At 45.7% G+C, this 20,614-nt stretch overlaps 1 protein-coding gene across 14 annotated transcripts in view; it reads right to left on the reverse strand.

Annotated features, from left to right (window-relative positions):
- Positions 1–20,614, reverse strand: part of LOC148478344 (receptor-type tyrosine-protein phosphatase F-like) — a 944,179-nt gene that overhangs the window by 271,127 nt on the left and 652,438 nt on the right. Inside the window, exon 1 of one of the 14 annotated variants that reach the window (XM_088455640.1) lies at positions 3,368–3,455. The exons of 11 other annotated variants lie outside the window; for them this stretch is intronic. The gene's annotated coding sequence lies outside the window, so the exon portion shown is untranslated. 2 more of the 14 variants (XM_088455639.1, XM_088455643.1) reach the window with 2 other exon arrangements.

Raw genomic sequence — 20,614 nt, forward strand, 5'->3', positions numbered from 1 at the left:
GTTCCGCCCTTCATTAATATGCATGGCACCGCATGTGATATCTGGCTGCGCTGCACAGCCAATCACATGATAAAGCATGCGACCAGCGGGAGCGCGCAATAGTGCACACACACTTGGTGATATACACGATTTGTTGTGCCGATATCGTCCTGGTGTGTATGCACCCTTAGGATGAGAGCTGGATGGCTTTGATGAGGAAGTGGGTCTTGAGAGCCCGTTTGAAGTTTTGTAGAGATGTGGAGAGTCTGACAGTAAAAATCATTAGTACCAGTGTTTTTGGTATGTATTTATACACGGTGACTAGATAGTAGCACACTTTCTCAATAAAACCAAATTAAAATCAAAGACAGGATTATTACTGCCCCTAGTGGTCATTTCACATTCCAAAGTATGATTAAAAAAAAAATCCTCCAAAAAAGCCAACACATTTCTATAACAAATCACTTTCAGTTTTAGCATAATTGTACGCGTTTTATGGGTACGTGGAGACGGTCGTTTTGGCTTTTTAGCGTATGCGAGGCGCTCTGATGCTCCAGATATTCTCCTAATACACCTCTCACTAGAATACTAATAAAAACCCAAATAAAAAAAACTAAACGAAAAACAATACCTAAGAGCATTTTTTTTTTAAATATTAATTTTTAACAACAGGTCTAGAACCAGGTCGTAGTATCCTTATGGAAGACTAAGCGCTTACTTACAGCGGCAGGAAATAGTCATTAAGATCTACATAGTCCAATGGTCCTGTCTGCGATGTGTACAAATACTGCAGATATAATCATTAAATTACAGTCTATTACACAGTATAACTGGATCCCTGTGGTTCTTGGCGGAGCCAGCAATATTCCTCTGTAATGTTGACATCTCAAAACGACAACAAACGGACACATCCCAGTGACACCAGTAACCTATAAATACTTTACAGTAGGAAACTTGTGTCAGCAGACGCAACCGGTACCTGCGCCGCAGAGCTAGCATTCCAAGTTGTAGGCGCACACAAGTTCATAACAACAAAGATTATTGTGGCGGAAGGGGACCTGGTTTGGGAGAATGGCCGGGAGCCGATAGCCCTCACTATGGATGGATCTTGTATGCAAGTAAATATTGAGCTTCTGCAGGACCCAGTTTACTTACCAGAGACATTTGATTGTACAGAGTAAAGCAGTTTAGAGACGCAAGTTGCTGGTAGACGGGTAAATATTGACATGAGGCCTGGGTGTTCCACACAAGCCCATTACCCAAACCAGCTGTATTACCCTGAACTCTTATTTACAAGCTGCCATCGTGGCTGCAGACTGCTCACATCTTACACTGAGCAAAGAAACCCGAATCGCAGGTGGGGACACATTAAGAACAGGTGGCTGGGAGCGCAGACAGCTGCAGAGCCAGGCTCCTTTGTTAATATAACTTACTATATTGATGGTGCATTTGTTTCAACAATGTCCAAACATGTTTTGTAGCAAGGAAATGTGTCATAAACAGAAAACGTATTTAAAATAAATAAACAAAACAACACAACTATTGGGCAATTAATGTCAGCGAAATGAACCCAGGGATTTAAATAAGTGAAGGCTGTCAGATCATGGGGAGGAATTAGCCATCCAGGAGGAGTTCTCCTAGGAGGCACAAAACTTCCTCCCATTCCTACAAAATTATCTCGCTCTCAAGAGTTTATTTTCATAGAATACGTTAAATCATGTATACGAAAAGTTTACAATAACATATACCCACAGCGCAGGAAATACAAGAAGACAGATGTCTGTATATGTAGCACTCTATTCCGGGACACACTATCAGCTCTGAGACAGGAGTGATGTAGTTATCGCTATGTATCCCACAATGTGCAGGTGGTACACTCCCTGCAGAGTCACCCTGACCAGCGTCCTAAAGCTAAACCCCGACTGCTGCAATAACCACCTGAGAGAGAGCAGACTCTAGATCATCCAAGATGGACAAATATTTGCACTAACTCCAGGAAAACAAACAAAACCAAAAGTAGTAATAGTTTACAAGATCCTGGGCTTCTACAATACTGATAAGCGGTCTCCCATACACCTACACTGCTACTTACAATAAGGCACCAACGCCTAGCACAATGGCAATGTTAACCCTTTCCGGCGCACCCCGCCCTCCCTCACTGCTCAGGAATACAGACACCCTCCACTGAGCCTGGGAAATAGACTAATATTGTACTGCTGGCCCCATTCCCAGCCATAAACACAAACTGCAGCATCACAAGGGTATACAATTAGCTTGGCACGCAGAGCCAGGAGGCTTTATTGGGTCTTCTTAGTCTAGCTTGTGAATCAAAGAGCAGCAAGAAGTTCCAATCATTGAGTTCCTATGTAACCCACCCCTCGCCGGTGGGGAAATCTGCAGATCACAGGCGAGAGGGATCCGAGCAAGCAGGTAGCCCCCCGCACAGATATAGGTCTCAGCAAAACGGTGTCGACTCAAACTGTAAACCTAATCGCTCTAAATAGTTCTCCAACAATCTGCTTTATTATTATCACCTTTATTTATAGGGCGCCTCAAGGGGTCTGCAGCGCCTTACATAGTAAATAGAAACAGAACAAGAAAAAAAAGTGACTTACTCTGGAAAACATTGCAGGACACAGACTTGGTTTATAAACACTGCTGCGGCAATCAGTCATAAGAAGCAGAGGGGGTCGGCCAAACCCAAAGGTTTGGTGCCATTGTAGGCAGGTGATGATGTTAGAAGTGAGAAAAGGACAAGCACATGAGGGAAGAGGGCCCTGCTCCTGAGAGCTTACAATCTAAAAGGATAATCCCATACCAGTACAGCCCAATACATGTAGCTTTCTCAAACTTGAAAATCCCACAGACCCTCTTTTCCCAGCAGCTGGGGGCAACCGAGCCAGGCCGGAGTCTGGGAACAGGTGCACCATAATAACTGAGGAAGATGAGACACACATACAACGGGCACTGAATCTGGCAACTTCAACCGTAGACCGGAGAAGAAAGCAGGGATGACTGAGGTTTATACACACCAACTCACTTCCAATTCCTTTCAATGACTGGCAGAGAGAGAGAGAGAGAGAAAGAGCCGTCTCCAATCCAGGAGGTGGATAGACCTCCGGCACCTGCTCCGGGATGAGTCCTTTCCCCTGGATGTTTTATTCCACACGCAGGGAAGGCTCCGCTCGCAGCCACTTTGCACCAACACCCTCCAATGTTTGATCTCCGCAATAAAGAGGGGAAACACAAAGAGAGATGCTGGTTCCTCAGTGATATCCCGAACGTGACCTGTAATCCATGAGCTTCTGCTGTACCTCAGTGCCTAGCACTGGCGGAGCTCCTGGTGGCTGTCTCCCTGGGGCTGGAGGGGGAGGAGAGCTAGATTTACCTGAACCAACTCTCCGGCTATTGCTTCTCCTGCAGACTGTGGCCATCTCACCCGCCCTACAAGCAGGGGCTTGGCTTAGCTGCTTGCACGCCTTCCTCATTCACTCATCATCATGGCTTTTGTTTGACTTTGGGGGGGGGGGGGGGAGATGTTAACTCCTTCATGCCCAGGCTGGAAAGCTGTATTTTTTTTTTTTTTTTCGCCTGGTCGTCCCCATTTGTAATGCAGATTTCTCCTTTAATACAGCATGAAACACGTAAGACTGGGACAATACAAATCCTCCTGCAGAAGGGAAACATTGGATCGGGCACGATCTGGAGGCTGCAAAACACAAGAATCCCAGAGTTTTTATGCCTTCTGGAATTTTTTGAAAGATACAGGATGCACAGGAGACAGGATTGCGGGTAGATGCAAGTGTTTTTTATGGTGGTCATGGCTTTATGCTTGGGTCTTCATTTCATGAGGTTACAGATAACTATATTATTATTATCATCCTTCATTTATATGGTGCCACAAAGGGGTCCGCGGCGCCTTACCGAGCACATAAACAGGCACAGTATGAACAAAACTAGAAAACAAGTGACTTACAGTGTATGACATTGCAGGAAACGAACAAGGGTTATATATAAACAATATATAATATAATAATATAATATATAGGGTTATAGAAACAATTCTGCAGCAGTCAGAGTACCAAATAAGCAACAGAACCCAAAGGTTTGGTGCCACTGTAGGCAGAGAGGAGATGATGGTATCAGAGGGAAGGAAAAGCACACGAGGGAGGAGGGCCCTGCTCGTCAGAGCTTACATTCTATATATACATACATTGAGACAATCTCAGTCTCTGCTGCTTGGAGAATAAAAGGACGTTGGTTGGTGATGGCAGAGAAAACTCATTTAGAGACACGGAGATGATAAATGTGTGACCTAGATATTTGTCCGCTGACATAAAAACGAGTAATTGCTATGTTAATTACATGAAACGTTACAGATTATATTCTCTGGCAGGTTATGGCCACTGTCTGAATCCTGGCGGCGCTGGATGTAAAGTTTTGTGGACTGACTACATTATCATCATCTGTCATGTGTGATGACGTCATGGGGTGTAACTCCCTAACACTGCTCAGTGACAGAGTGGGAACTGCATAAGGTCAGGGTTCAATCAGCTGAAAATAGCACTTTCATATTTACCTCCTTCGCCCAAACGCTACCGACCTGCTATGGTGCGTCAGTCACTGCAGGGACCATGGGCCTGATTCAGAGCCGCTCGTAAGCGGCCGCTCGTTCGTTCCGAGCGATGTTTGCACAACTGCGCATGCGTACGGATCGTAATACGCATGCACGAACCAGTCAGTGCGGCCGAAAATCGTTTGTTCGCTAAATAGCGAATGCCTGCTATTTTGAGTGACAGGAGGAGGCGTATGTGGGTGGTAACAGGGGAAGGTGCTTGAAAACGGGGAGTGGAGATCCGAACGCAGGCGTGCTTAAAGGTCAAAACGGGCATTTTATGGGTGTGCATAATTAATACAGCAGCGTCATTGACCACGTCACTAAGTTATTTTATAGTCAGAACTGCTCGCAAGATTGCGGTAGGAAAAAACAACCACAAGAATAGCGAGCAGTTCATACGCTGGTCGATGTACTCGATAAATCTAATAAATAGCGGACATGACGTAGGATGCGAGGGGCCAGGGGGCGTAGTTTTCCAAAAAACGACCGCATGTATGCTCGTTCAGACCTAGAGGCGTGAACAGACCGCAAAGAGCGAACGGTTCATTTGAATAGCCACCCCTTTTTTCTGAACGAGCGAGCGCAAATAGCGTCCGGCTCTGAATCAGGCCCCATGTACTGAGAAATGACCAATACCGGAAGCAATAGAGTTTCTTGACTTCATATCTGAGAAAGTAACTGGGAATCTGTGGGGACTGTTACATCCCTTCCGATATTTAACAAAAATAAAAATTTAAAAATTGTATAAATTGGATCAAAATAAGCCCCTCCCACGACCCACACCCAGATCAGACAAAACTCCTTTTTCTGAGTCCACCCACTTGTGCTTGGTAATAGGGAGGGCCCATTGGTAATTACCATTGATGGCAGAAAAAAAACATATATGGATAACCATCGATGGTTTGCAACCCCCTCGATTGGCAACTCCAATGCGGGCACGGTGGGCCGCAGGCCAATAAAAAATGGGGGCGGGGCTAAGTTCTGTTCTAAAAAAAAATATTACTATCGGCTCCCACTCATCCATCGATGGTGAAGAACCATTGGTTATCTGCCATCGATGGCAAAACTATATGACATCGCCCGCGAACCATTGATTTTTAATTTCTAATTACCCGGGCTTGTTGGAGGGGCCTGGGTCTAACGCCGCCCCCCTTCCCTCTTACCTCTCAGCATTCCAGCACACACTGCTGTGTACTGGGCTGCAGTGGGACACTGCTCGCTGCTGCACAGCAGCTGCAGCAGCCTCCTCTGCCTGTGGAGGGGGAGCGATACGCCCTCGCCCCCTGGATTAGCACTGGGCCAAGGGACTCACAGCGTCCCTTCCCCAGCGTACAGTGCCACACAGCTAGGATTTTTTTCCTTTTTCTTTTTTAAGGGGACGTGGCCACGCCTCCCGCAATTATGTCACGCCCCCTCCCCCAGGCCGGCTCTTGACGGCCCTGGGTACGCGGCTGCAGGGGGTGCAGACGGGTAGCGGCCAGCTCCAGGAGGCTTGTCCACTCTTCCATGTGGACATATTCAGACCATGTCGATTTTATGACTATATACCCCAGAGGACAGGGACGGACTGGGGCTGTATTTCAACCCTGGCAGTCTGCCCTGCACTTGCGTGTGAAGGGGGGCGTGGTTACATTTAGAGAGGCTTGCCGCGAGCCATGGGTGCTGGCCTCGCGGCACGCCCCCGACTTTTCCCCGGCCCAGCACAGCAACCGCCGGCCCATCCATGCCTCCACCCCTTCTGTCTCTGAGATATTACAGTGATTCCGGAGCCGTGGGGTGGAGGGCGAGGGACTCTTCCTACCCCCCTCCTCGAGCCGGTCCTTAAGCCATCGGCCCTTCTGGCATATGCCAGAAGTGCCCGATGGCCAGTCCCGCCCTGCCAGAGGGAAATTGTTTTTCACCAATAATCATAATTTCTTATTTATATTATTATTTATATGTAGCTGAATGTCTAGCAAAAAAATATTACATATTACACTATCACTTATTTGTGCTGTAATTTAAGATGTGTTTTGCAGAGTCCGATCATATTGTTTCCACTTCCACCCAACTAAAGGTGCCCATACATCTGCGACGGATTGTCACGATGTAGTAATGCGAACGGAAATGCCGATCTTCCGGGTGGAAACGCCGACTGCCCACCATCGATGTTCAGCGATCCATCACAGGAACGCTGAAATTTTACATATTAAATGTCCCCGATTAGACAATCACGATAATTTTTTGATCGCGATCATCAATTCGAGAAAATCCAACATGTTGGATTTCTGCAATCCTGCGATGCCGGGTTGCATCATCGCAGGATCGCGGCAATCCGTCGCCGATGTATGGGGCCCTTAAATTGTATAGCATAATATACATTGTCATGCTGCAATAAAGAAACATATAAAAAGAAATTTGCTGTGACATGTTACAATAGTACTGGAGATAACACCCCCCATGATCACATTCCTCTATGGAAGAGATTTATGGTCTGACAGCAGAAACAATGGAAGATAATTCCTTTCCTGACCTAGGCAGGGTTAAAACGTGACACTGCCAGACCAGAGTAGTGTAGGCCCTGGGCGCTGGCGGGGAGAGCGCATTCCACCTTTTCAGAACCGCACAAAAGCCGATCAGCCCATGCCGTGAACAGTCCCTGATAAGAACTTTTTCCCAACTCCATAAAACTAATTCCAGCTCTCCTGGGGACGCACAACTGACAGATTGTGCTAATAATGACTGGAACCTGTTAGGACAGGATGTCCTATTAGCAGACGTTATATTTCAAATGCCCAAATGTATAGCTGATTATAGCAGCAAAAATGTGCCAACCGCTTATAAACTTAAAGAGGGTAACATGCGTCTCTTTTGGGGATGTAGTCAGCTGGCTGATAATCACAGTCAAAAGATCGACGCCATACTGTTGACATGGTTAAATTATCGATCCCTGCAAAATGTTGATACAGGGCCGGATTTAGAGATGGACGCCATGCCCTTGTTTAAGCCGGTGAACGGTAAAATGCCCGTGCGTCTGCGTTGCACTGCGCATGCATCAAGGCACGTTACCGTCGGTGGTCGCAGTGACTATTTTCCCGCAGTGTGATTTACAGTCAGTGAGCGTTTTGGCAAGGTAACATGAGTGGCAGTTGGTGTGTCGCAGACTGCGTTCCCGTAGGCAGAAAACATGGCTCCGGCATCCCACGGCCATTCTGCGAGCCCATAGGGCTGATTGTGAAAGGATCTGCATCCAACGCTGCGTCCCGGTACACAGACACTAGGATTTGCGAAGCCGCCAGTGGGCGCCTTAATACAAATCTAGGAATCTACGACATTTGCATACTTTCACACATCCACCGCGTACACAGACGCAGCAGCGGCATTAGCGTCCGTGTATGAATCAGGCCCACAATCAAAATGTCCACAAAGTTAAAATGTTGACATATGAAGTTGTATAAGTTGGGGGCTGCTGTTATGGTTAGGGGCTGGGGATAAGGTAAAATTGGATGTTGACACTGGATGTCGACATGATGTAGCTGTCCCATTTTGAACATGTCGGCATTATGGTGTCTATGTAATGACTGCAGACAGTGTGATTTTACAGGCTGCGCAGTCTGCAGAGATTTGCATTGATGTCTAGGGTACGGCATCGGGAAGTACGGCACTGTACAGGCTGCAGGGTGCGTATCCGGAGCGTCCAAAGGAACACAGAAGCGATACTAGCTAGCCAGATGCAGGGGCCGCTGGGCAGCGATGTTGCCGCCTCCAGCCTGCTCCCTGGGTTATGGCACCACTTGCATACCCCAAGTTACGGCCCTGCATGTAAATGTAGCTGTAAGTTATTCAGCCCTATAGTACAGAACGGTGATATATTATTACATATTACAGCCTATTAGGGATCGAAAAAGCCCATTGGATGGCAAAACGGTAAGTTCCCCCTTAACACTGCAGCTACAGAAAACCTGCCTTATCGCCTCATATAGGGCCCCGTAGTAGGTGCACAGGAAGATATGTTCATGAGACACTAGCACAGGTGTTTGCAGAAATTCCTCCATGGTGTACATGTATGTATAGTGCCTGTGAAGCCATATATAAATCAGATATCGCATAGTGCTCCGGGGGACAGGGGCTCGGGAAAACTTGCATATTGAAAAGGTTATAGAGAAACTGCCGACACACTAAATATATAACATAGAATCTAATGAGATCTCTCAAAATTGCCTGGTTAGGTCTGCTCAGGACTGGTGGCATTTGAGGGGGGTCTGCATGGGGCCCCCATCTTAATGCTCTTTATGTATTTTTTTTTTGCTTGAGCTGGGCACATGCGTTTCACTATGTGTAGAGGCCAAAGGTGAGCATACCGCCTATAGGTGTGTGACACTATGGGGGTCTATTTACTAAGCAGTATTAGGAGACAGAGTGAAAAGTGATAAGGTGCCAGCCAATCAGCTCCCAGCTGCCATGTCACAGGCTGTGTTTGAAAAATGACAGTTGGGAGCTGATTGGCTGGCACCTTATCACTTTTCACTCTGTCTCCTAACACTGCTTAGTAAATAGACCCCTATATGTGTGGCCGCATGGATCAATGTGAAGCTGCAGTAACCAGTCAAATAACCCAGGACCCATTTCACATAAAGGTTGGAGCACTGGGAAAACTGTTTCAGTATGCAGTTCCTGGGACCCTCAGGATGTGTGACACTTAAGGGAAGATAGGTGATGATGAGTGGCTGGCAGACCTTGCTAGATACTAGAAGTGCACCCATGGTAGTCTAGCCACACCCCTTATTGTAATAGCAACGCCCACTGCAGCGGGATGGGTGTTACGGTAGTGGATATATAACACAGGACTTCTCATCTGCAAAGGCTTGCAGCTGGCTTACTGGGGTCAACCAGTTCTAGGGTACCTATACGTTTGGTTCTGTTCTGCAGGGTCCCCCAGAAAACACTAGGACTAATTAAAGAGAGATAATGCACTAACCTGCATTATAGAACATATATAGAGCTGTGCTTTTCAACTCCAATCCTCAAACATCCCAACAGGTCATGTTTTCAGGATTTGTGTCTGTTGAAATAGGTGCGATAATTGCTGACCCAGCAAAATAGATGAAACTACTTGTGCAAGATTAAAAAACCTAGAAAACATGAAATGTTGGGGTACTTGTTGACTGTGGTTGGAATGCACTGATACAGAGTCAGAGATTGGCCCAGTGTTTGCCCATGTTGGAGAACGTTTGTCTAGTGGAGCCTGTTATCGCCCGGCGGGTTACTCATATTTCTAGTTACATTACACACATCCGTAATGTTTAGCAAGACTGCGAAACATCGGTAACATCGAGTGCCATCGCAGCCTCACGCACACTTGCACAAACTCTCAACTTACTCAGAAATTGCTAACTTCATCACACGCCATGAGGCCTCAGGCTACGTACGGCATCGCAGTGGATAATATATGCACGCCCCTGCAACGACATTCAAACGCCCTGGCACGCCTGCGTTTTGCGGACCACCCCCCGTCACCACCCACAAACGGCACTTCCTGTCAATCACTCTGCGATGGGTTTGCGTAGTCACTGAATTTCCGATCGCAGTGGCTAGTTCGCACATGCACAGAACGCAACAATCGCCGATTGCGTGCATTTTAGCAACTGCGATCCTTGCTGAATCAGGCCCATAATACACCCCCACTCACTCACTCACAGTCAGCAGGTCTGATCCTACCTGCCCTCCCCGGGTACTGAGCCATTAAATACTATTCTTATCATATCACTGTTTGCTTTTTTCCCCCTGTACTATTATTTTGAAAATATTGTATTTTTTTAGTGTTTCATTGTGATTTTACCTGTACTGCGCTAGACACTTTGTCACGCCATATAAATAAATAGCCACAATAAAAATAAGAGCAACAATCACAGACATGTCATAAGCCAGACCCTTTAATACTGACCAGGGTCCTGACTTATTGGGGGTTTCAGTCATGTGACCAAGAAACTATACACTTGGCTTGGAGAAATCAAATTTTGGGGTATTCATATATCTCTAAAGATACAGATTCCGAATATATTACATATTATGGATAACAGAAGCTTCACAACCTTAGAACTCTACAATAAACTCATAAACACATTTGAAAGCTGCAATTGTTTGGTAATTTCCAACCAATACCAAACAATCTGATGTTATGCAAAGGAATTTATTTTGTACTAGTGAATAATCTGTGACTATCCAAACATTCTACAGGTCTGTGGAAAACACATGCTTGTAAAATCTTTACTGTCTTGAATGTGAAATGTGTTTTAACCTTGTAAACAGGGGTGTGGTATGTTAGTCGGACAGTTCTCTAGTCGACATGCATTATGTCGACAGGAGAATGCCTAGAATGTTGATAATGACAATGTTGACATTCATACTTATATTCACGACATGTCGACACAATAGAATGTCGACCGGCGGTGTGATGTGCCAGAATTCCAGTAACTATACCCGGCCTATCCCTAACCTTCTCCGTGGTGCATTATCATAACCCCCCTAAAATAAAAGCCTAACCCTAAACTATCCCCCACATCCTAACCCTCCTGGTGGCGCCTTACCATCGACATTCTGAAAATGTTGACATTTCACATGTCGACATTCTGAGGATGTTGATCTGTATTCAGCCGACACATTGAACCATGTTGGCATTCTAGTGTCGGCATCGTGTTGCCGACATGGCAAATTTTGACCATGTGACTGGATATCATTTAAATGTCTTTTTTTTAATCGGAGACTAATGTGTAGAGACACATTTAGTAATTAAGTTGTGTAATAAAATCTGATTTGTAGGACAGTGGAGTAATTATGCTTCCGTGTCCCCCCCCCCCGCACTGGCAATATGGTGATTAATACACTAATGCTGCTGAACCAGTTGTCTGGGACGAGACTGGTTTGTGTCTGGCTCCTGTGTGACATCATTCCCAGGTGTGCTTACTAACAACTACTGGGGAACAGCCAAATGGCACCATCCCACCTTCCCCCGTTAACCCTTCCAGAGCCAGAATACAGCTGAGAACACCATCTGCTTGAGTCCATCCTGAAATATTCATTCATGCAGAAGCCACGTTTATTTCTTAACCCGGCTCCATTGTAATGCAGCACACAAGCTAAGCAGCCTATTTACATGCATCTGAATGGGTCATTACTGGTACAATCAGCAGCTCTGCTCTTCATGCTGGGAATGTATTGAATGTGCAGCGCCCAGCACTGCCCTGACAACGGTGCTGCCCCCTGCTGCACGCATGCCAATAAGGGTCCACTCAGTTTCTATTAGGGTAAGAAGACAAGTCTTAAGCTTTATTTAAAAAGTACTTTTGTAGCCACAGGTGTAAAATTCGAGTCTAGAACGAAACCGACCAGAAAAAAGAAACAAGGAAATCACAGAGCCGACAGCCTGGAAAATAATAATATACCTGTTTTTAATCTTTTATTAGTAAAAGAGTCATATAGACAGAGACGATGACACACTGCTTAATTGGCTAAGAAGGTAAATTGCCTGGTTACCATGGCTAGAGAACACAGCGGAAAATATCCTGAACCCGATTAAACATCTGTAGTATGGGCAGAATCTGCAAACACTGCACCAGACAGAGCTATACTGACAGGGGGGACGGGCTGCACCCCGTTCAGCACCCGGCTCTGAACATGCCAAAATCAGTGCAACTGCAGAAACAGACGCAGTCGCTGGCCGCGACACCCCACTGTAACCAACGTGATATGTGCGCGGTGCGACTCGGACGGATAAGCAGAAATAAAACATTGTGCGCTTGCATCGGACATCGCTGCTGCATCCAGCTCTGAATGTGGCCCTTAGTGTGTGATAATAAAGAAAATATAAAAAAGGGATGTAGTTAATTTAAAGATAGGCGTTGAAATCCCGACACCTATCTTTAGCCAGGAGCCAAAATCCTGACAGTCGCCATCCCAAACGAAGATAAGCAAGGCATGTTAGCTGCGTGTGGGTGGGGGTGGGAGAGGTTAGGTTTAGGGATCCCCGGGGGGAGATTAAAGTTAGGCACACCCCGGGGAGGGTTAGGCTACGGGAAGGTGGGGTTAGGCACCACCGGGGGCGGTTAGGGTTAAGCACCCTGGGGAGGGTTAGGTTTAGGGTGCGTGGAGGGGTTAGGGTACTCACCGCCCCGTCGGAATCTTCATCCATCGGATGCTGCTGTCGGCATTACAGATACACCTAATACTACAGATATACTTAGCACTACAGATACACCTAGTACTACAGATATACCTAGTAATACAGATACACTTAGTACTACAGATACACCTAGTACTACATATACACCTAGTAATACAGATATACTTAGTACTACAGATACAACTAGTACTACAGATATACTTAGCACTACAGGTATACCTAGTACTACAGATATACCTAGTACTACAGATACACCTAGTACTACAGATATACTTAGCACTACAGGTATACCTAGTACTACAGATATACCTAGTACTACAGATATACTTAGCACTACAGATATACCTAGTACTACAGATACACCTAGTACTACAGATATACCTAGTACTACAGATACACCTAGTACTACAGATATACTTAGCACTACAGATATACCTAGTACTACAGATATACCTAGTATTACAGATATACCTAGTACTACAGATATACTTAGCACTACAGATATACTTAGCACTACAGATATACCTAGTATTACAGATATACTTAGCACTACAGATATACCTAGTACTACAGATATACTTAGCACTACAGATATACCTAGTACTACAGATACACCTAGTACTACAGATATACTTAGCACTACAGATATACCTAGTACTACAGATATACCTAGTACTACAGATATACTTAGCACTACAGATATACCTAGTACTACAGATATACCTAGTAATACAGATACACTTAGTACTACAGATACATCTAGTACTACATATACACCTAGTAATACAGATACACCTAGTACTACAGATACACCTACTACTACAGATACACCTAGTACTACAGATACAACTAGTACTACAGATACACCTAGTACTACATATACACCTAGTAATACAGATACACCTAGTACTACAGATACACCTACTACTACAGATACACCTAGTACTACAGATATACCTAGTACTACAGATATACCTAGTACTACAGATACACCTAGTACTACAGATATACTTAGCACTACAGATATACCTAGTACTACAGATATACCTAGTACTACAGATATATTTAGCACTACAGATATACCTAGTACTACAGATACACCTAGTACTACAGATATACTTAGCACTACAGATATACCTAGTACTACAGATATACCTAGTAATACAGATACACTTAGTACTACAGATACACCTAGTACTACATATACACCTAGTAATACAGATACACCTACTACTACAGATACACCTAGTACTACAGATATACCTAGTACTACAGATACACCTAGTACTACAGATACACCTAGTACTACAGATATACTTAGCACTACAGATATACCTAGTACTACAGATACACCTAGTACTACAGATATACTTAGCACTACAGGTATATCTAGTACTACAGGTATACCTAGTACTACAGATATACTTAGCACTACATATATACCTAGTACTACAGATACACCTACTACTACAGATACACCTAGTACTACAGATATACCTAGTACTACAGATACACCTAGTACTACAGATATACTTAGCACTAGAGATACACCTAGTACTACAGATACACCTAGTACTACAGATGTACTTAGCACTACAGATATACCTAGTACTACAGATACACCTAGTACTACAGATATACTTAGCACTAGAGATACACCTAGTACTACAGATACACCTAGTACTACAGATGTACTTAGCACTACAGATATACCTAGTACTACAGATACACCTAGTACTACAGATATACCTAGTACTACAGATACACCTAGTACTACAGATGTACTTAGCACTACAGATACACCTAGTACTACAGATATACCTAGTACTACAGATATACCTAGTACTATAGATAAACCTAATAATACAGATAAATCTAGAAATACAGATATACCTAGTACTATAGATATACTTAGAAATACACATATACTTAGTAATATGTAACTTTCAAATGTAATGGAATACGTGACAGTTGTAATATAATGCTCTTGTTTGTAATCCTGGGTTCTCAGGCTCAAGTTTCCTGTCTTTTGAGTGATTTCTATGTCATAGCAGCTAAAGAGGTGTAAGAAGCCAGCGTGTGAGACAGTAGATGGGCGAGGCACAGGACGACAATGGAAACTGCCTGTAGCCTCTTACAAAGACAAAACTTTTTATTTAATACTTTTCCAAATGCTCATGGTCGCACGCGAGGCTCCCCTCCCAGCCTTCAACTTTCTATGTGTGTTCTCATTAATCCTATAATATCCTTATCAGACACGAGAGGGATTCTGAACAAGAACAATGGATCATGAAAGCAATTTAACATGGAATGTAATATATAGATATGTAACAAAGGTAGGGACTCCAAGAAAATGACCAGGATGCCAGAGAGAAAAGTTACATAGATCCTTAGGCCAGCTACACACTTGCATGATATCGGCCGAATTTGGCCAAATCAGAACAGCAAATCGGGCATATCGTGCAGTGTGTATGCCCGATTTGTGCAGTCGCATGCAATATCATGTGATTGGCCGTGATGCCCAGGGTGAAGGTAAATCACCCGGAACATTGACACGATTGCCAGTCGTTTAAGGTGAGTACACACCTGACAGATATATTTGCAGATGATGGTCGTTCATACACACTGAACGGCCATCATCTGCTTGTGCCGTCGGGTCCTGGGCGGGACCCGGCGTCCGGGTTGGGGGCGTGTCCCACCCCCCCTCCTCGTGGCTGCCGCAGGTGTGTACGGGCAGTCTGCAGACCGCCCGTACACACCTGCTGATGGACAAATATGTCTGCAGACATATCTGTCCATCGGCTGTGCAGCACAGCCAATGCGATATGTCAGTGAACGACGACGTTCAACCAACATATCGCGGGTACACACTGGCCGGCGGGCAGCAGATATATTGGCCGATCAATTGATCGGCCAATGTATCTGTCAGTGTGTACCCACCCTTAGAGGCAGCTCCTGATTGACGTTGGATAAACAGAATAATTTGGGGTTACAGAAGCCTGTCTGAAGCTACAAAAGGATCATAGAGACCGGAAACGGCTTCTTCTTGCAAATAAACTATTGTGCTTATGTGATGCAATCAGAAGTACCACACACCTATGGCGATATATATACACATTCCTATTCAGGTGTTCAGGAATTATAATTATAGCACCAGATATAATAAAATCATAGACACATGTATTATAGTAAAATGTCATGTTGCTAGAGATGAGTCAGTACCTTACAACTCTTGTACACAGCTGTAGAGTTGTCGCCGCTCACAGGCTACAGCTGGACGATGGCCAACACCGTCACAGCTCAGACTTGATAAGCTAATAAGTGTATCTAGCAATGTGTAAAAGTGCCATTCCACAATGAAAGTCACCACCGGGAGATTTTCTGCAAAGTAGCTATTCCGTAGACGATGCTGGTTGTAGGGTGCCTGACTCTGCATACGAACGGAAAGGTGGAGGTATGCAGAGACTAATGTAGTGTATCACTCATGAAATATTGGGTAAACGACAGTACCTGACGGACTTTGAACGTGCAATGATTGTTGGCGTCTGCAGCAGCGGTACAAGCATTAGCCAAATGGCTGCACTGGTGAATGGTTTGAGGGCGGCAGTTGGTAAAGTGTACACAGGCCCTGATTCAGAGCCGGACGCTCTGACAGAGCGCTCGCTCTGAATCAGGGCCGGGCTATGTTTTTTTTAGAACGGCCTCCTGGCCGCTCGCATAGCTGTGGGTGACCACCCACAGCTATAGCAAGCGGCCAGGAAGATGGCGAGGGCTTGCGACGAGACCCTTGTGGTAGAGTCTCGTTGCAGCAAGATCCAGAGAGATTTCGGCTGTAACAGAGCTGAAATCTCTCCCACTGACATAACTCGTGATGTCAGTGGGCCGCCCCCAACGGAGGCGTTCACATGGGAACGCCTCCGTTTGGGCAGCCACTCCCCCGGCCCGCCCACCAAAGGGGGCGTGTTGTCACTCAACATCGACAGCACGCCCCTTTGGTACGGGCAATCCGTCGCTCCGGGTCTCGCGCATGCGCACGACGGAGCCGGCTCCGTCATGTGCATGCGCTCTGGGACACCATCGACCCGGTTGCGAGCACTCAGCGCTTGCGACCGGGTCTGAATCAGGCCCACGGTGCGGACCGGCAGATGAAAAAAGTTGGTCTGAGCGCTAGGCCTGTGGCCGTAAACTGTTACTGGGTGCGGAACGGAACGTGGGCAGACTTGTTAATAAGTCCCACTGACAGGCAACAGTGCATAAAATTACTGATCATCGTAATCAGGGAACAATCCAGATGCATCTCACTGAACAGTACGGAGCATATTACATAGCATGGGCTGTAGTAGCAGAGGGCCTGTCCCAAAGCCACTGCTATAAACAGGGCAGGGGCATCTTAAGAGAGGGGGGGGGCCGTGTGCACTCCCCGTCCTGGGCACCCTCCTCTCTCCCCGGCGGCCGGCAGCCGACTGACACGGCTGGCCGGCCACCGCAGCATCAGTAGACTCTGGGCACTAAAGTGTGCCCAGAGTCTACTGCGCGGACGGCATTTTTCCAACGATTTCCTTACTGCGCATGCGCCAAACACCGGAAAAATGTCCGCGGAGGGCATTTTCTGGCGTTTTGTGCAGAGCTGAGACACCCTACGCGGGACCTCGGAGGTAAGTTTTAAATAATGTGGGTGCACCCTGCACCCATTATAGGTACGCCCCTGAAACAAGGTGAAACGCCTCCATTGTGCTCAGGGACACAGGAATTGAACAGGTCATGTAGTCTGACCAGGGACCTGCGGTCACGGTAGGCAGAGCCTCCCCTATCATGCTCCCTCCCCTATCATACTACCTGTCATGCTCCAGAGTTTGATATAAAAACAGTTTTTATACATGTGTTACTCTCCAGCCATTGACCTTACCGCACATCACAGGGTCTGACAAATCATGTTTTCAGTTAGACCATGAAGATGGCAGGGTGAGGATATGGAGACCACAGCACGGAGCATACGTCCTTCTTGCATCGTCACCACTCTTCAGACTGGCGGATGCAAAGCTATGGTATGGGGCATGTTGTCATGGGAGTGTCTGGGCCCTTTGATTTGTGTGGACATTTAGTAGAATACATGCCTAGAAGAATTTAAGCTGTATTAAGGGAAAAAGGACCCCTGAGCCTGGATTATTAAGAAGATTCTGTATTTCTAGTGATGGTGCAATATTCTGCAGATCTGTGTTCCTAGTGAGGGGCAATATTCTGCAGATCTGTATTTCAAGTGAGGGGGCAATCTTCTGCAGATCTGTGTTCCTAGTGAGGGGTCAATATTCTGCAGATCTGTGTTCCTAGTAAGGGGGAAATATTCTGCAGGTCTGTATTGCTAGTGAGGGGGCAATATTCTGGAGATCTGTATTCCTAGAGAGGGGGCAATATTCTCCAGATCTGTGTTCCTAGTGAGGGGGCAATATTCTACAGATCTGTATTTCTAGTGAGGGGACAATATTCTGCAGATCTGTATTTCTAGTGAAGGGGTAATATTCTGCAGATCCGTGTTCCTAGTGAGGGGGAATATTTTGCAGATCTGTGTTCCTAGTGAGGGGATAATATTCTGCAGATCTGTATTTCTAGTGAAGGGGTAATATTCTGCAGATCTGTGTTCCTAGTGAGGGGGAATATTTTGCAGATCTGTGTTCCTACTGAGGGGACAATATTCTGCAGATCTGTATTTCTTGTGAAGGGGTAATATTCTACAGATCTGTGGGCCTAATTCAGAGGCGGATGCTATTTGCGCTCGCTCGTTCAGAAAAAGGGGCCGGCTATTTAAATTGAGCGCTCGCTCTTTGCGGTCTGTTGATGCCTCTATGTGTGAGCGAGTGAATGAAACATGCGCTCGCTATTTTGTAAAGACTCCCCCTGGCCGCTCGCATCCTACATCATCTCCGCTATTTATTAGATTAATCGAGTACATCGAAAGGCGTCTGAACTGCACGCAGTGCTTGTGGTTGGATTTTCCTACCGCAATCATGTGAACAGTTCAGGCTAAGAGACAACCAAGTGACGTGGCTGATGACGCTGCTTTGTTAATTATGCACACCCTTAAAACACCCGTTTTGACCGTTTGGCACGCCTGCGTTCGGATCTCCACTCCCCGTTTTCAAGCACCTTCCCCTGTTACCACCCACAAACGCCTCATCCTGTCACTCAAATTAGCAGGCACTCGCTATTTTGCGAGCGCTCGATTTCCGACCGCACTGACTGATTGGCGAATGCGCATTATGACCCATGTGCATGCGCAGATGTGCGAACATCGCTCGGAGCGAATGAGCAGCCGCTTACGAGCGGCTCTGAATCAGGCCCTGTGTTCCTAGTGAGGGGGGAATATTCTGCAGATAATCTACTAAACAAAAAATCTGCACACTGGACCAGAACTGATATAAATAGTTTGAAGTAAAAAGTAAGCTGAGAATGGGAACTGTTCCAATAGATGTCTACGTTTATTTAGAAGAAAGGGGCATATTTACTAATTATCAGGTTCTAGACCTGACAATTATAATTTCTTATCGACGATATTCGTAGCAATAAGAAATTGTTTTTCGCAGGAATATATATTCGGGACCCGGGGGCACTACTGCACATTCACGGACAGCCATTGCCAGGGAGGCATCCTAGGAAATCCCTCTCCCGATAAATGTAGCCTGTAAACTACAATGACCAACGTGATCTAAAGATAGCTGTAGCTATCGGAACCGACCTGCGGAATGTTTTGAGCTAGGTAAATTCGACAATAAAGTGATCTAAAATGGGGGACCGCAGCAGATCGTGCTGATAGATACATTCGGGGGATACTTAGTATATGTTTTCGGGGGAAATCCCGCAAATATTGATAAATATGCCCCTAAACCAGTTTATGTAAGAAAACCTGTCTCTCACAATCTTAACACCGAGGCCGGTATAAAGTATCCATCGAATATATATTTACTGCTGTCTTCTGGCATAACGCAGGAGCCAGGATACGCAGGCGGTCAGCCAGTGATAGGGGTAATAACAGAGTCTCACTCTCGTATATTACAGGTGGTCTGAGAGAGATGGGACCTTACGGCTTTGCCTACCAGTCCATTGAAGAGGCAGCAAAGGACACTGTGGCACATCTGATTTAATTATGGCTTCACTGTTGTTGGCTCAGTCACTCTGTAGATCCATCCAAATAACGGATAATGAAGGACAGAAGGCATCATTGAGTCATGTCCTCAGCTGACACCATGCAGACGGCCAGGTGTATGGCACAGTGTGAACATTAAATATAGAAGCTTATTGCCACTTCAAAGGCAAGGCTGTGAATAGTGGACCTTCCTGCTCAGGAGAGGAGATGCTGGGAGTTTCATGTTGTAAATCGGCAGATGTCGATGGATGGACATGAAGAGATGAGTGAGATCAAGGCAGACCGGTCTCTGTTTATGATGCGCATTGCAGAGGGAACTGCAAGATAAGCTGGGATAAAATGTAAAAACAAACAGGGGGAGACCAAATCAAATAGAAGTAACATCAGAAGTGGCTGCCGTCCTCTCCCAGGCACTATGTATGTTATGGGAGAGTCTCAGGAACATAGAGCAGAAGCTGCACAGTGTAGTTATTTGCATTATCCTTTATTTATTTTCCAGGATTGTACGACTGCAGAGTAATTATCTGACACCAGCAGAACATACAATGTAACAGAGGGATTACATCATAACACAGCACTGGCGATACAATGTAAATGAATGGTATAAAACGTATCCTGCGGGTTTTACACAATTACTGCAGTGGTTATCCAGCTGTTTATGGTGCACAGGACACAATAAGGGTCTGATGCCGAGTTGGACGCACGCCAGTTTGCGCAGTGT

Source organism: Taudactylus pleione, unplaced genomic scaffold (assembly GCF_031769625.1).
Source record: "Taudactylus pleione unplaced genomic scaffold, aTauple2 ptg000662l, whole genome shotgun sequence".
Lineage (NCBI taxonomy): Eukaryota > Metazoa > Chordata > Amphibia > Anura > Myobatrachidae > Taudactylus > Taudactylus pleione.